This window comes from Vanessa atalanta, chromosome 9 (assembly GCF_905147765.1).
Source record: "Vanessa atalanta chromosome 9, ilVanAtal1.2, whole genome shotgun sequence".
Lineage (NCBI taxonomy): Eukaryota > Metazoa > Arthropoda > Insecta > Lepidoptera > Nymphalidae > Vanessa > Vanessa atalanta.
Window position 1 is genome coordinate 12708422 of NC_061879.1, and position 13793 is coordinate 12722214.

The 13793-nt window shown below is 31.2% G+C and overlaps 1 long non-coding RNA gene across 1 annotated transcript; it reads left to right on the forward strand.

Moving 5' to 3' along the window:
- The first annotated feature begins 8552 nt into the window (after positions 1-8552).
- LOC125066498 lies at positions 8553-9653 on the forward strand. The gene is made up of 2 exons (XR_007119676.1): positions 8553-8935; positions 9311-9653. It is a non-coding gene; the product is annotated as an uncharacterized LOC125066498 (long non-coding RNA).
- Positions 9654-13793: the final 4140 nt, after the last annotated feature.

Below are 13793 nucleotides of genomic sequence, written 5' to 3' on the forward strand. Positions count from 1 at the left end.
ATTTAAATATTAACAATCGCACTAGAAAAAAAAATACACTAATGTCAAAACATAATCAAACAATAGAAGGTATGCTTAATACCCCTTTGAAGATCTCCACCAATGACATCGGGTAATTTCGGTGTCAATGTTGTTTATTTAAACTTCTCCTGTGGTTGGAATAAATATTTATAGGACTATACAAATAGACCGCTAGAGTAGACTCAGTACAAAAGACATTTTAGAACCGACGACTGATTATAATTGAGTGTCTAATTTATCTCAGTGTCTTCCATTTCCAAATTTAAAAAAAAAACAATACACACACATCTACACAGCAAAACAACGAGACGGTAAGGCTGAATTATCTGTAAAGCTTGAAACGATTTCTGTAATTAAACTGCCAGGAATTGTGTTCTTAAAATTCAATTCTCACAACTCTTCAGGATGAAGTGTTAACAATTTTGCGGAATATTTTGGTAGCAAAAATAATTGTATTTGGAATAATTGGGTTAGTAATTACTCTCTTGAATGTAATTATACAGATGGATGTGAAGTTATTCCCACAACAACGACTCGGTAATATTAGAGGCTTGCCATATTCTCTTAGATTTGCAATTATGCATACCTTTAAAGGTGTACTTTAGTTATGATAATGGTTGATTCTGGTTGAACATAACACTATTAGTGCAAAGGGTAAGAATTGTTTTAAAATGTAAAACGTCATATGTTGCTTTTTTTATTTATTTATACCGTACCATGTTATCAAGGCTTTTATTTGTGCCAATAAGGCACAGATTATTTCGCCAATGTCACGTGCGAAAGAAAGTATTTTTGGAAATGTCAACTACGATGAGGGTAGAATTTTACTCACACGATAACAGGATGGACAACTATTTAATTATAAGAAAGTATTCCGTTTTTATGGTTTGCTGTAAAATACATAACGTAACACAACGACCCCTTGCTCTGGCAGTAATAAAAATATAAAATATTTCAAAATATAAATCCATTACTTCGTAATTTTAAAATGATAATTTTTTGATCAAGTTCCAGGATAAATGCGATTCATATTTCAGCGGTATAAAATTTAAATAGTCATTGTTCGTTTACTTCAATTGTATGTATATATATAAATATAATAAAAAAAGGTTCTTGCCTTGCCTTCAGATTCTAAATTCCCAAAAAAATACTGAAATTAAAATCAGAGTGAATACAAAACTTTAGCAGACAGTATTGATCTTTCTGACTTACGAGTAACATGTGAATCGAAATAAAAATCTATGCGGATAAAACAACGGGTTCAAATTATATTATTCGAAGATACAACAGTGGCCTGAAGTAACAATGATTTGTTAACGCGACCAGATTCGGTCGCTTGCGAAACAATGTATGCGTTAAAGTATGCATTATTCAGCACCGTGGCGCGCGGATTTGTAAGCGGGCTTAGGGAGTTCGAAACGAACCCATGGACAGAACCATTGATTTGTGCAACACATCGTGATCTACTTGGTTTTCGTACTATTGTTTTGAGTATCAAAGAGGCATATTCTTTATATATATTCACGACTACAGCGCACTCAAGCAAAGTCCTCTGAGATGTCGAATCAGAGTTGCTGCCTCCTACAAACAATTATTTTATTTACATAAAAGCGCCTCTTTGTACAAGCTTGATAGGTACTTCCCATTATAATTATTTTTCTACTCATAATTAGTAGTAGTAGTATTAGTACTATTGGTCTCAGGTCACGTGTGTAGTTTCGTTTTAATATATAATTATACCGCACCATGTGCTCGGCCAAATTTGTTTCGCCGAGCAATAATCGAGCCCAGATGGCCCAGTGGTTAGAACGCGTGCCTCTTAACCGATGATTTCGGGTTCAAATACAGGCAAGCACCACTGAATATTCATGTGCTTAGTGTTTATAATTCATCTCGTACGCAGGCAACCAGAAGTGTATCTACCCAACAATCTGAATTAAAGCTGAGTTGTGAGATAAACTCTTAAAAGATTTAATTATATATGTATAAAATGAATACGCGTCAATTTTTTCATAACGCGTCAAAATAATTATGTCAATAATATATCAGAATATCGCAATTAACGGATCGAAATGAAACAAAAACTCGAAGTCTATAAAGACTAAGCTAGTCTAAGTTAGAAATTCCCTACTTCTCGACAACCAACAAAAGTACAATGTGCTTAGCCAATAGAGAATACAGAGAAGAGTAAAAATCGTGTTTGTTTTTCTTTCAACTTTACGCTACTGACATAAAATATCGATTGTAAAGTAATTAATATCGAGTTCTTGACACAAAATTCAACTCGAATCGGTAATCATTCATGAATAACGCTAGCTCATGTTACAAACAGTAATATTGTTGCACAATAACATAGATGTACTTTGTTTAATATAATTACCAGATGTATCGACTATAGAGCCTAGTTATTTATAAAAAAATATTAAAGTGGCAAATTACTGCTCATATTTGAGAATAAGACTTTTATATTTATAATACTATTATATAAAGTCGTACAATAGTCAGTTTAACAGCCGCATTATTTTAGTCCGGATAGATCAGTAGATCTAGGGTTGGGCTAATATTTTATTAAGTTCTAAGAAAATAAGGAAAAAAATATTATGTCGTATTTTATTATAGTTTAAATGAAACCAAATGAAAAGTACATGCAAAAATGGTTTATAAATGACAATGTTCTGAGGTCACAAACTTATAAATATACAATCTAATTGACAACCCTTTTTCTCGCTGTAATAACGGGTTTCCTACAATAACTTTGGGGATATTAGAGGCTCGCTAGTGGAAATGCCTGGTGCGCCCTAGCACACCGGAATAAAAAAGAACATAAGAACATCGCTTGTGCATGCTACAATGATGCACTGGTTACGAGAAATTATCAATATAAAATCGGAATTTGAATACCCCTTGGTAACACTTCCTTTCCTCAAATAGCATGTAAATCCGTAGGTCCTGCGTCTGAACTCTTTCCCGTCGTGTCGGTTTGCCGTATAGGGAATAGAGAGCGTAGCTGCGTTTGCGCACGCACTTTTATTTTTTACACCAATCACTGGTTTACACCGTCAGATTATGTACGATTGGCTAGTTATAGCATAGTTTCGTAATCATATTTATTACAGAGCATTGAAAATTATATATCATTAAAAACTCATTTTTACTTCTTCAAATATTACTTTAAGTGTTAAAACAAGTAGCACAATTATCTTTCTATTTGTTTAGAAAGATAGAATATTAAATTTCGCTATGTAAATATAGTTGAGCTTCAGTAGCCCAGTGGTAAGAACAAGTGAAACTCGACAGAAGGTCGCAGACTTAAATCCGACCACAATCAGAGATAACATCTCTCAAGTGTCTCGTATGTCAATGTCATGCTCAATGGTGAAGAAAAATAAAGCGGGAAGTCTACATTCGACGTGTGAAATGGACTGGAGCAGTGTAAATCATTTTCTTTAAAATAAATTTACCAATGCTTAGCTACCTAGGTACTTAATACTCTAAAACACAAATAAAAACAAAATTACAACAAAACCAATAATAATATATGGATCGAACCAAATGTATTAGTAAACTTTACAATAAAGCATTTTTGAATTGTCAATATTTCAACTCTATCACAGTTTCGGAAACTCAGCCTCCGCCAGCCAGCCTCAGCCTCCAGCGAGAAGAAACGACAAGAAATTCACATAGTTGTTCTTTTAAATAACCTGATTTATAATGCTGTCATTCATAATTAGCGTTCAGTCAGTCCTGTGATGAATTGCCCTTACCTTACTCTTGCCATGCGTCTTTATCCAAAGAGTAATCTTATATTGTGAATAATAAGATTTATGGATTAATTTGGTCTCAATTTTTATTATGTACTTATGTGTATACCATTGCCCAAAACCGTACTCTTTAACGTATGCAAGAGGAAAACGGGTTACAAATTTGTTTTTATTTATTGTATGTATAGTATGTATATCAGCTTCTATGGGATATAATTACGGTCATTTTTTCAGGCTTAATATCGCCTTTCATTCAAAAATATTGACGGTCAGACCGAAACGACCTTTGTATAAAATATCATAGTAATATTGAGTGTAACGTGTGCGGCCAGTAACCGGATATAGTGTATCATACTCGGCGACTGTCGTGAACGAATAGATCTATTGTTTTCACTTTCGCTGCGCGGGCGCACGGTATCATGTCAAGGTCGTTTTTATTCGAGAGCTTTCTGTGAACATTTTTAATCTACATTGGTGTTTTTATTTTATTTTTTACTGTAGAAAACGTTATATATTAACCATTGTCTGCCCCGTATTGCTAGTAGACCAGATAAATCATTAGGAATTAATTAAACATATGAACATAAAAGATAGACCGAAATTACTTTATAGGCGCATTTATAATATCAGTATAGGTTACCTACGCTTAGCCTAAAAAACACCTCATATTATAAATATATATATCCTACTTATACCTAACTAATAATGTTTACTATAAAGCTACCTACCACCAAGAAGCAAAACTTAGTAGTTTGTTCATTAAAACGAAAATGCTTATTTCCCTTATTTTAAAGTATTAAACTCTAAATATTTAATACTCAAATTTATTTAAAAATAATATAATGAGTATGTATTTATTTCAAACAAAGGTTTTTAACTCTTTATAATAATAGTTTTGCTTATAAAACAGTATTGTACTATTATAGTGATAATTTTTTATCATTAAATTGGTAGAAAAGTAGTAGCAAAAATTGTAAGTTTAGATATTTGTTAATGAAATGCCTGTTGGTCAATAAAGTGTACCGGATATTTGATCGATAATATAGCGTTAGTTATATCCAATAGAAGCACAGGATATACCTATTACATTCCGCAAAACCAATTAGTAGTTATAACTTAAACGAACATACAACGCATTCTTATGAAAAACGTCTTTAAATTTTATAACAACTATTTATATTTAGACATAATCGCTTAAAATAAATTACATGTAAAAAATTGTCAAAATCTTGACCCACTAACTGTCATACGTTCCAAAAAAAAGTAATTATTTTGAAGGGAAAATAGACTAAGAATACTTAATTGCTTGCTCTAAATTTGTATATATGTGTACATATGCGAACGAATTTATCTATAAAAGGTAATTATATATTATTTTATTACTTATGTGCAAATTATTGTATAATTAATATAATTAGAAGATTGTAAAATTATATTTAGAGAGAAGGGGACGTTTTGACACTATTATACTTACATACCTAACTATATGAATTAATCCCCAAGACAACATATATATAAGCTTCTATACAATATTATTAATTCCCAATTGGACCTACATATATAAGTACATACATTTTTTTTTAATTGGAATATCGAACAAAGCAAGGTCGTATAAAGTCCGGCTGTCTATCCGTCGCCGAGGGTGTGCGTCATACATTTTTCTCTTATATTTCATGCATTTTTCATTTTGGATATCTTTTGTGCATAAATAAACGAGCTGAAAATTAGAATTACTGATAATTATATCACTCAACTATACTTCAACAATAAATCTTACGAGATATAACATACGTGACAATAAAGATTACGAGTATGATTGTTACGAGTATATCCCAAAGGCAGGGCAATATTACACAAAATTCCATTCTTGGTGTCTCCCGACCTCATTAAATTCGACCTCATTTATACTACCGAAAAATGAATATAATTGAATTGTTTTACACTGTTTTTACGATACAACTACAAAATGCATTATAAGACTAAGACTTCTCCAATGGAATTTAGAATTAAAATCAATGTTTTAATATTATTTCTAAATATATGTTACTTATTTTATAATTACAAGTTTCCCACGCCTGTCGAAGTGTCTATTTTCCTCGAGTCGTAACGAGGGCGTGGTATCAATTTCGTGACGGTAGCTTTTTGTACAAAACCCAATACACCTTATAATAGTTCAATAGAAGTAGCCAATATTTTAAAATTAAGTTGTTATTTAACTATTTTAATTAGAAATCTTATTGATTAGATATATAAATGTATACATAATGAAATACCAATCAAAATGTAATTACTAGAAGTATCTACTAGAAGAATATAGTTTATTGAAAAATTCAGTAGCCGGTGTTCTTGCTCGTATTACAATAATCGCTTATTTATTTCATTACAAATATTTATGTTCAAAATATTTCTGTAAAGCCGGTTAGAATTATCTTATCTAACATAATAATTAATTGCCTAGAAATTTTGATACAGCCTAATTTTCAATTGCGTAAATCATAAATAATTAGGAAAAAGTTACAAGATTATGTAAAAAATTCAGAGCACGGGTCATTCAAAACGTGCGCAATGATCAGTCGGTTATATCACTTCAATTTGGCGCTAAAAGTTGCAAATGACAGATGTCAAAGTATCAAATTGAGGCAAATGCATTCATTATTCAGCCCGTAACACTATTGCGATAGTTACGGGCACCGAAACGAATACTTTACCACGAGCTGCATCACAATTGGAACAAATGTTTCATTGTAAATGAAACCTTATGTACATAATGATAAAAGCGTATTTTTAATTATCATGGCATTTACACATGCGTATGCATTGCTTCGATGTTTGGCCGTACCAGATATGTCAAGGACTCTTGCAAATAACACTTTCTTTGAATAAACATATTTAAAAAGATTAGCTTAGGATCCTTTTGTGGCTTAGAGTTCACGTTAGTTATATTTTGTTATGTCTTAATACAATCACGTAGAACCATTCAGTCATCAGATACATTATTGTCGTCAAGTATTCATTATGTTTTTTTTTTTCGTTTAAGTGAGCTTGGCGGTATTATTACAAGAAACAGAGCAATTACAATGATCTTAATTTATGGAATACATGTCGTTTCTCATGATATTCAATTGCTAAGTTTATTATTAAACTACTGATTTAAAAAATCTATACGCAATATATTAATAAAGTAAACAAATGAATATTAAATTCTTAATAATAACATTATCATATTATAAAATAGGCTGATGGCAACATCACATGGCAATATTCAAGCATATAAATAAAAACACAAAAAATCCTAGGGCCTCGAGAAAAAGAGACGGCCAGTAGGCAGACCAACCGCCCGATGGTCAAATAATATTAGGAAAATTTAAGGTATAGTATAGATTAGAAAGCAATTAAAGCATAGGATAGAAAGCCTATATCCAGTCGCGTATGATCCTGTAGATGGTGGTTGTATAAATCCATGGTTCAAACAAGGTCATTGCTCTCCCATCTTTTATCTTCAATCTCTTGAAGGTTAAAAACCTCACAACATGCGAAAATAAATTAATGTTCCTGGAAATTAAAACGAATGTTGTCTTATTATTCATCAGAAAACAACAATAGCAACAATTGCATCTACACGAAGCTGCACTTTGTATTTGCATAAAATACACAGTTGATGCGCCTACGCATTGAAATATTCTTATTAATGTTATTTGAATTCAACCATTGAAAGTACTTTTATATATTTGAATTTCAATATAATGAAGCCTCTTATATTATCATGATATAAGATTATTAAATTATAAGATGTCGAATTTTATTTCATAAGGATCATTGAGCCGAGATGGCTTAGTGGTTAGAACACGTCCATCATAACCGATGATTGCGGGCTCAAGCCCAGGCAAGCACCACTGAATTTTCATGTGCTTAATTTGTGTTTATAATTCATCTCGTGCTCGGCGGTGAAGGAAAACAGCGTGAGGACACTTGCATGTGTCTAATTTCAACGAAATTCTGCCACATGTGTATCTACCAATCCGCATTGGAGCAGCGTGGTGGAATATGCTCCTAACCTTCTCCTCAAATGGAGAGGAGGCCTTAGCCCAGCAATGGGAAATTTACAGGCTCTAAGAGAGGATCATACGTTTTGATACGAACAGTAGAACCGACATGGACGGCTGTAACGTAATATTATTTGTTACAAAACATCCCATTTTAAACAAAATTACATCTATTATATACTAAAGTAACAAAAGAGTTTTTTTGTTTTAGTGTTACTTAGTCGCATACTGACTCAATAATACTAAAGCAAAAAAAACTATTTACTATATTTCGTTGAGAGTGTAACATTTAATTTTAACATCTAAAATAAAACATTACATTTATTTCAATTCATTGAACAGATCTTTAATATTTAGATAGTCAATTTCGGAGGAAAGAACATTCCTAGAACACTCCTAAAATGCTGAAGATATACCTACAATCTACATCTATTAATTCAAAAAACAAAAGTAAATAGTAAAATTTACAATAATGCTTTCTTTCAGTGTGGTCAATTACATACAATAATAATTAATAATTAATTAAAATCATATCCTAATAAAAAAATCACGAAAACAGTTTCATATATCGGGATAAAGATTGATTAATCATCTATTATTAAATGTATACACATAGACTATCTCGATTGTCTATTGTAATGTGAAAGAGACACGAAAGAGATTGTCCAATGAAAACCTTGATAAATAGCAAAACGAATAAATGAAAACGTCACGTCAGTCACAAACCATTGCTAAAATGACGTACGTAAATCTTTTCAAAAACTAACCAAAATATGAATAACATCAAAAAAGGAAAACATCCATAAACTTAAATTCTAAAATGAATAAATATGAGTCAAGCGTTCAGCGAATCAATGAGAAACAAAATTAAACCAGTGCCAAAACCGATATTTTTGGATAATTTATCGAAAACTGTAACGAAAATAATCAGCAAATTAAAAAAACAAAATAAGATTAAGGTGAGTACAAAACCGAACGGGGATTGGTCACAAGTCGATACCCGGATCTGTAATATCGTCACTTGGACCGGAGCGATCGTTATCACGGCTGTGATCCTGAGATCGCTGTATTTAATGTATATTAAACCAGAAGGAACTTAGCTGAGAAAAGGTTGGTACGAGAAACATTTCTTCTGTTATTATTTATATAATATTACTATAGGCCACGGATGTAATTAATGGATGAACTGATGAATGAGGAACGGATGTAATTGCTGATAGTAAAGTCATACGAAAGAAATGTTTTAAATATATAAGAAAGCCTTGCTTAACTCTAAATCGCTTTCGTGGCCAAACCTCGGCACCGAATTTGGTGAAATTGTGCATGAAGCATGAACCCTAAGGAAAGACATTGGCTACTTTCATAACTGAACACCTGACGAACGACCCCTAAAGGCAAGCAAGGCCGCGGGCGACAACAAGTAATACGATAAATCTAATTACTAATCACTTAAAAATATTAATATCTTCCAATTTTTCTTTTTAGACCTACAAAAAATGTAACCTCATGATCTAGTGACAAATTATCATATAGATGTTCAATTTAAGGCCAAAGCGGAACAAATTTTATCGCATTAAGAGAGCTATATACTTACGATCTAAAAAGAATAGCGCAATTCGTGCATTCAATAAACAAATATATAACATCATTATTTGGACGGGTATTCTATTCGTTATATTGCTGGTCCTGAGGATCTTGTACCTTCATTATGTGAAACAAAACAGCGCATACAGTGACACGCAATTATACTGCCGAAGATGATTTACAAATCCGTAAATAACATTTGAATGTGAATTAAGTTCGTCAATGTAATAAAGCTTTAAATTTATATTTGTTTCAATTCTAGAATTTAATTTATTACCTAATAACTAGAAATAAAAACTCCTTAAGTTGTAAATCCCAAAGAAAAATGTAATATATCCAATACGACATTGCTCTTGTGGCCTATTGCGGTTACGGTTCAGGAGATATTGTGGAAAGAAGAGAAGTGAGATCAGACGCATCATAATATGCTATTTGAATTTTCTGCAACACATCCCGGTGTTATCCTGAAAACATATACGGAAATTAAAAATTAAATATTTATATTTAAAAACAACGGCGCTCGAAATAGTTCAATGTCATTTGATAATTAATATTAAAAATATGTATGTCATGTTGGTTGGTTATTTACAAATTTAAATTCATTATAAAAAAGAAATCTATCTACGACCTTTTTAGGTAACATTGATTCTAAATTTTAGCCATAGATCAACGAAGCATTTAAAACGCTATATCTTGCGGTAAGCAAAGATATAGCGTTTTAAATATTAAATCGTGGTACCTACCACTCATCACAATATATTGTACCCCAATCAGAAATAGAGAGGGAGGCAATGTAATTACAGGCATAAGGGATGTAAACTCTTAGTTGCCATTGTTGTTAGTATGTACATTGGTCATATGTCAGTTGCCATCAGTTGGCAGTCCGCCTAACTAAAGGACCTGAAAAGGATATAATAATATAATATAAAAAATAATAATGACAAAATTTCATTTTTTTTAAGTGCAAAATGTTTTCACATAACCAAATTTCGCCTTGAACTTTGTGTTAATGTTTCCGTAACATTTAATTTTATAATACGTGTTTAGCGCGTTTGTAACCTAGGATTACTCATGCATGTGATTATTTTTGAACGGAAGTACAAAACCCATCTATTCATAAATCATAGTGAATTATTATTGACTCCATACTGAGACGCCATTTAGTAATAATTGTCAAATTAAGATTGTTCGTGTGTATTGGTTCAGTAATAAAACTGTCAATTTCCGCAACCATAGCCTAGCGATACACACGACAGTTAGTATGTCTAACAGGTTCGATTTTGACCCCTTGAGGATATTAGCATTAATGGAGGGGCAAATAGAAGTATGTACCTATCTGTAATTACATTTAAATGTAATCCTGATTCCAAAACGATTTTAGATTTATTTGAATGTAGAATATTTTGATTATGTTTTTTTAATACTACGAGCGACGCAAGCGTAGACTCTCAGTACAGTCGGCACTCTCGCTCTAGTCTATGACTATGGGTACAGTAGTTCTCCCAAAAATGACAAGTATATCTTTATAAACATTTTGAGTATTACCAAAATATTTAATAATAGAACAATGATGATTTATGCCTTATATATTATATAACTTACAGATACAAAACGTGAAGAAATATAATTCGCATATAATGAAAAAAAACACAAATCCTTTTCTTTCGTTCCTTGATAAACACGTACAGCATAACTGCATGTCTTTCAAAAATGGGCCCAAACGATAGACACAACAACAATTTTATACTCATTTAGTATTCTAATATGAACATATAAATATATCTTAAAACTTTGCCTCTTATATGAAGGGCAAAAGCGAAGAGAAACCAGAAGTGATCACTAGTATGAAACCTAAAAGGATATTATTTAAATATATAAAATCAATATATTTATCGTAATTGCCAACATTAACCTATTAAAAATGACCTGATATATTATTCAGCTAATTTATTAGTCATCCTTGAATCCGTTTCAATTAACATATGTTAATTTTATAATATATTATATACTAAAGCATTAAAAAAATAAAAAGCCTCATATGCGGCTAAGAAATTGTCTCTATTTTAAACCCAACGTTTTGTCTCTCAACAAAACTATCTAGTGATTTGCGTTCTCAAGTATATTTCACTTGTTAAATTAACATATAAAAAGATAATTATTTTAGTCTTTTCCCACATTAATGTCATATCAACATTCAGCAAAACATTTTAAATAAGTACAATAATAGACGTTAAATTTATAAATAAATTTCTATTTAATAAAAGCAATCACTTGCCACGAAACAATTAAAAAAAAAAATTTCTATTCAAATTTCTGTCGATTTCATCTCGTTCTCATTTATAGGGTACCTTTTAAATTAACCCGTAGGTTTTAATTCATGCTGAAAATAGTCTAATGACAGGATGTTTATTACGCTGCATTTGTACTTGAACTTGAAGTCATAGACACCAATAGATTGACCAATGCCAATACGTTCACGTAGAAATTAATATCACTTTTCTTTACTTAATATTATACTCTTTTTGTCTTCCTACCTCTAGAACAAATATTGTTAGCCACTCGCCTTAATACCGCATGTGTTTCTCTTAGAATACTACTAGTTCTAATTATGATATTTTTACCGACCGTTCTATAGTCTCAAAATATTTTTTTTAATAAACTCTCTCGATAGTATGAATTACATAACTTTAAAATAAAATTAAAAAGCTTGGTCTCTGTAGCTGTCTCAAGCTCGACGCTAATTTATACTTAATAATAAGCGCATCTACATCATGAGAAATGTAATTATATGTATATATTTTTTGATTGTCATTGTGTTTTATAAACCTATGAACATAAAATAAAAATCCTCCACCATCCCCAAACACCATCTTACTATAAACAGTGGCTAACTTTCCTCAGTTCTGCTGCTCCTCTAAATTTTCTCTTTCAGGGAGATAGTAAGCTACATAAATACATATATGTCTATTTATACTCACAATAAGTGTATTAAGAACTCTTAAAGTTTGATTTTTTTTCTATAATATGACACTCAATATCGTTTTTAAATTGATTGCAAGTTTATTAAATGTTAATAACAATAAATCTTATAACATTCATTTGTACTAACCCATTTTATATTAAATATTCAAACTCTGATTTACTGTTACTATAATAATACGAGGGCAATCAAAAAGTACCAGTCGCATCAAATATAACCTTTTCCCACAAAGCGGTCAAGCCTTGTCAAAACATGACGAATAGTACCAGACAAAGTACAGAATACTATGCCTTGACCCGAAGTAATAAACAGGCACGCCCACTTAATTGTGTAGGATATAATGTTTACTGGCGAAATGTCAGTTTCTAAGAACAAGCCCACAATGGACGAATCATGAACGAGATATGAGATATGGTTTTGTCTGAAAAGACTCGTTATTCGTCGCAAATATATTGGTTTATTTCCTAAGCGAAGATTCGATCTTTCATACTAAGATACTATAAGAGAATTCTGTTTGAAGATTACAATTTTTTTTTATGTAATTCTTACCTATGTTTAAATGAATTTTTGAGAAACAGATCAATATATTGGCAAGCGATAGTTAATGGTCAGCTTCGCCACAGACACTGCCAACGTAAGAATTTTAAACACTTATTCAATCGTCAAAATGCCGGAAATTACCAACAAATGGATCTAAGATATAACTAGAATAGTGTATAGGAATTCGATACTTAGTTCAAAAGATGAACTAAGTGTTGAATATGTATGTTATTAAACATGTAGACAAATTTGTGAATACAGATCCGTACATGTAACCTCAGGAGAACCACTTGCTATAAATAAACTTGAATAAGAATTATGTATCAACAAAATCTGAGTTCCTATTGTTTTTGCTTTATCTAAGCACAATACGTGCGTAAATACAATAAAGTTATAAATCAATTTTTCAGAGTCAAGTGCGAACCTTTTTAAAAACAAACATTTAATTTTTGGGGTATGTTCTTTAAGTCAATTTATTCTGACATTATTGAACTATAATTATAGTTATACGTACCTATTCTGATAATATTAATAGTATGTAATCAATACGCTTGTTAAACACGAGGAAAATAATAAAAAATCTTTGGAATATGTTTGGTTACGTGTTAATCACGCTCAACGATATAATTTCACGACAATATGAAACTAAATATAAATATTTCTAAAAGACTTTTGGAGTTTACGCTACATTAATTTTCAATATTGCAATGGCAATATTTCTTTATTAAGCAATAACTAAAAAATTAAATTCACTCGTTCACTTAAACGGAACCCTTTAGCCGTTCTAACGTTTCATTTGGTAACGCTTCGGCCAATTCTTAAGAATTATTCAGTGAAGCAAAGGTCGAAGTTCAAGGTTCATTT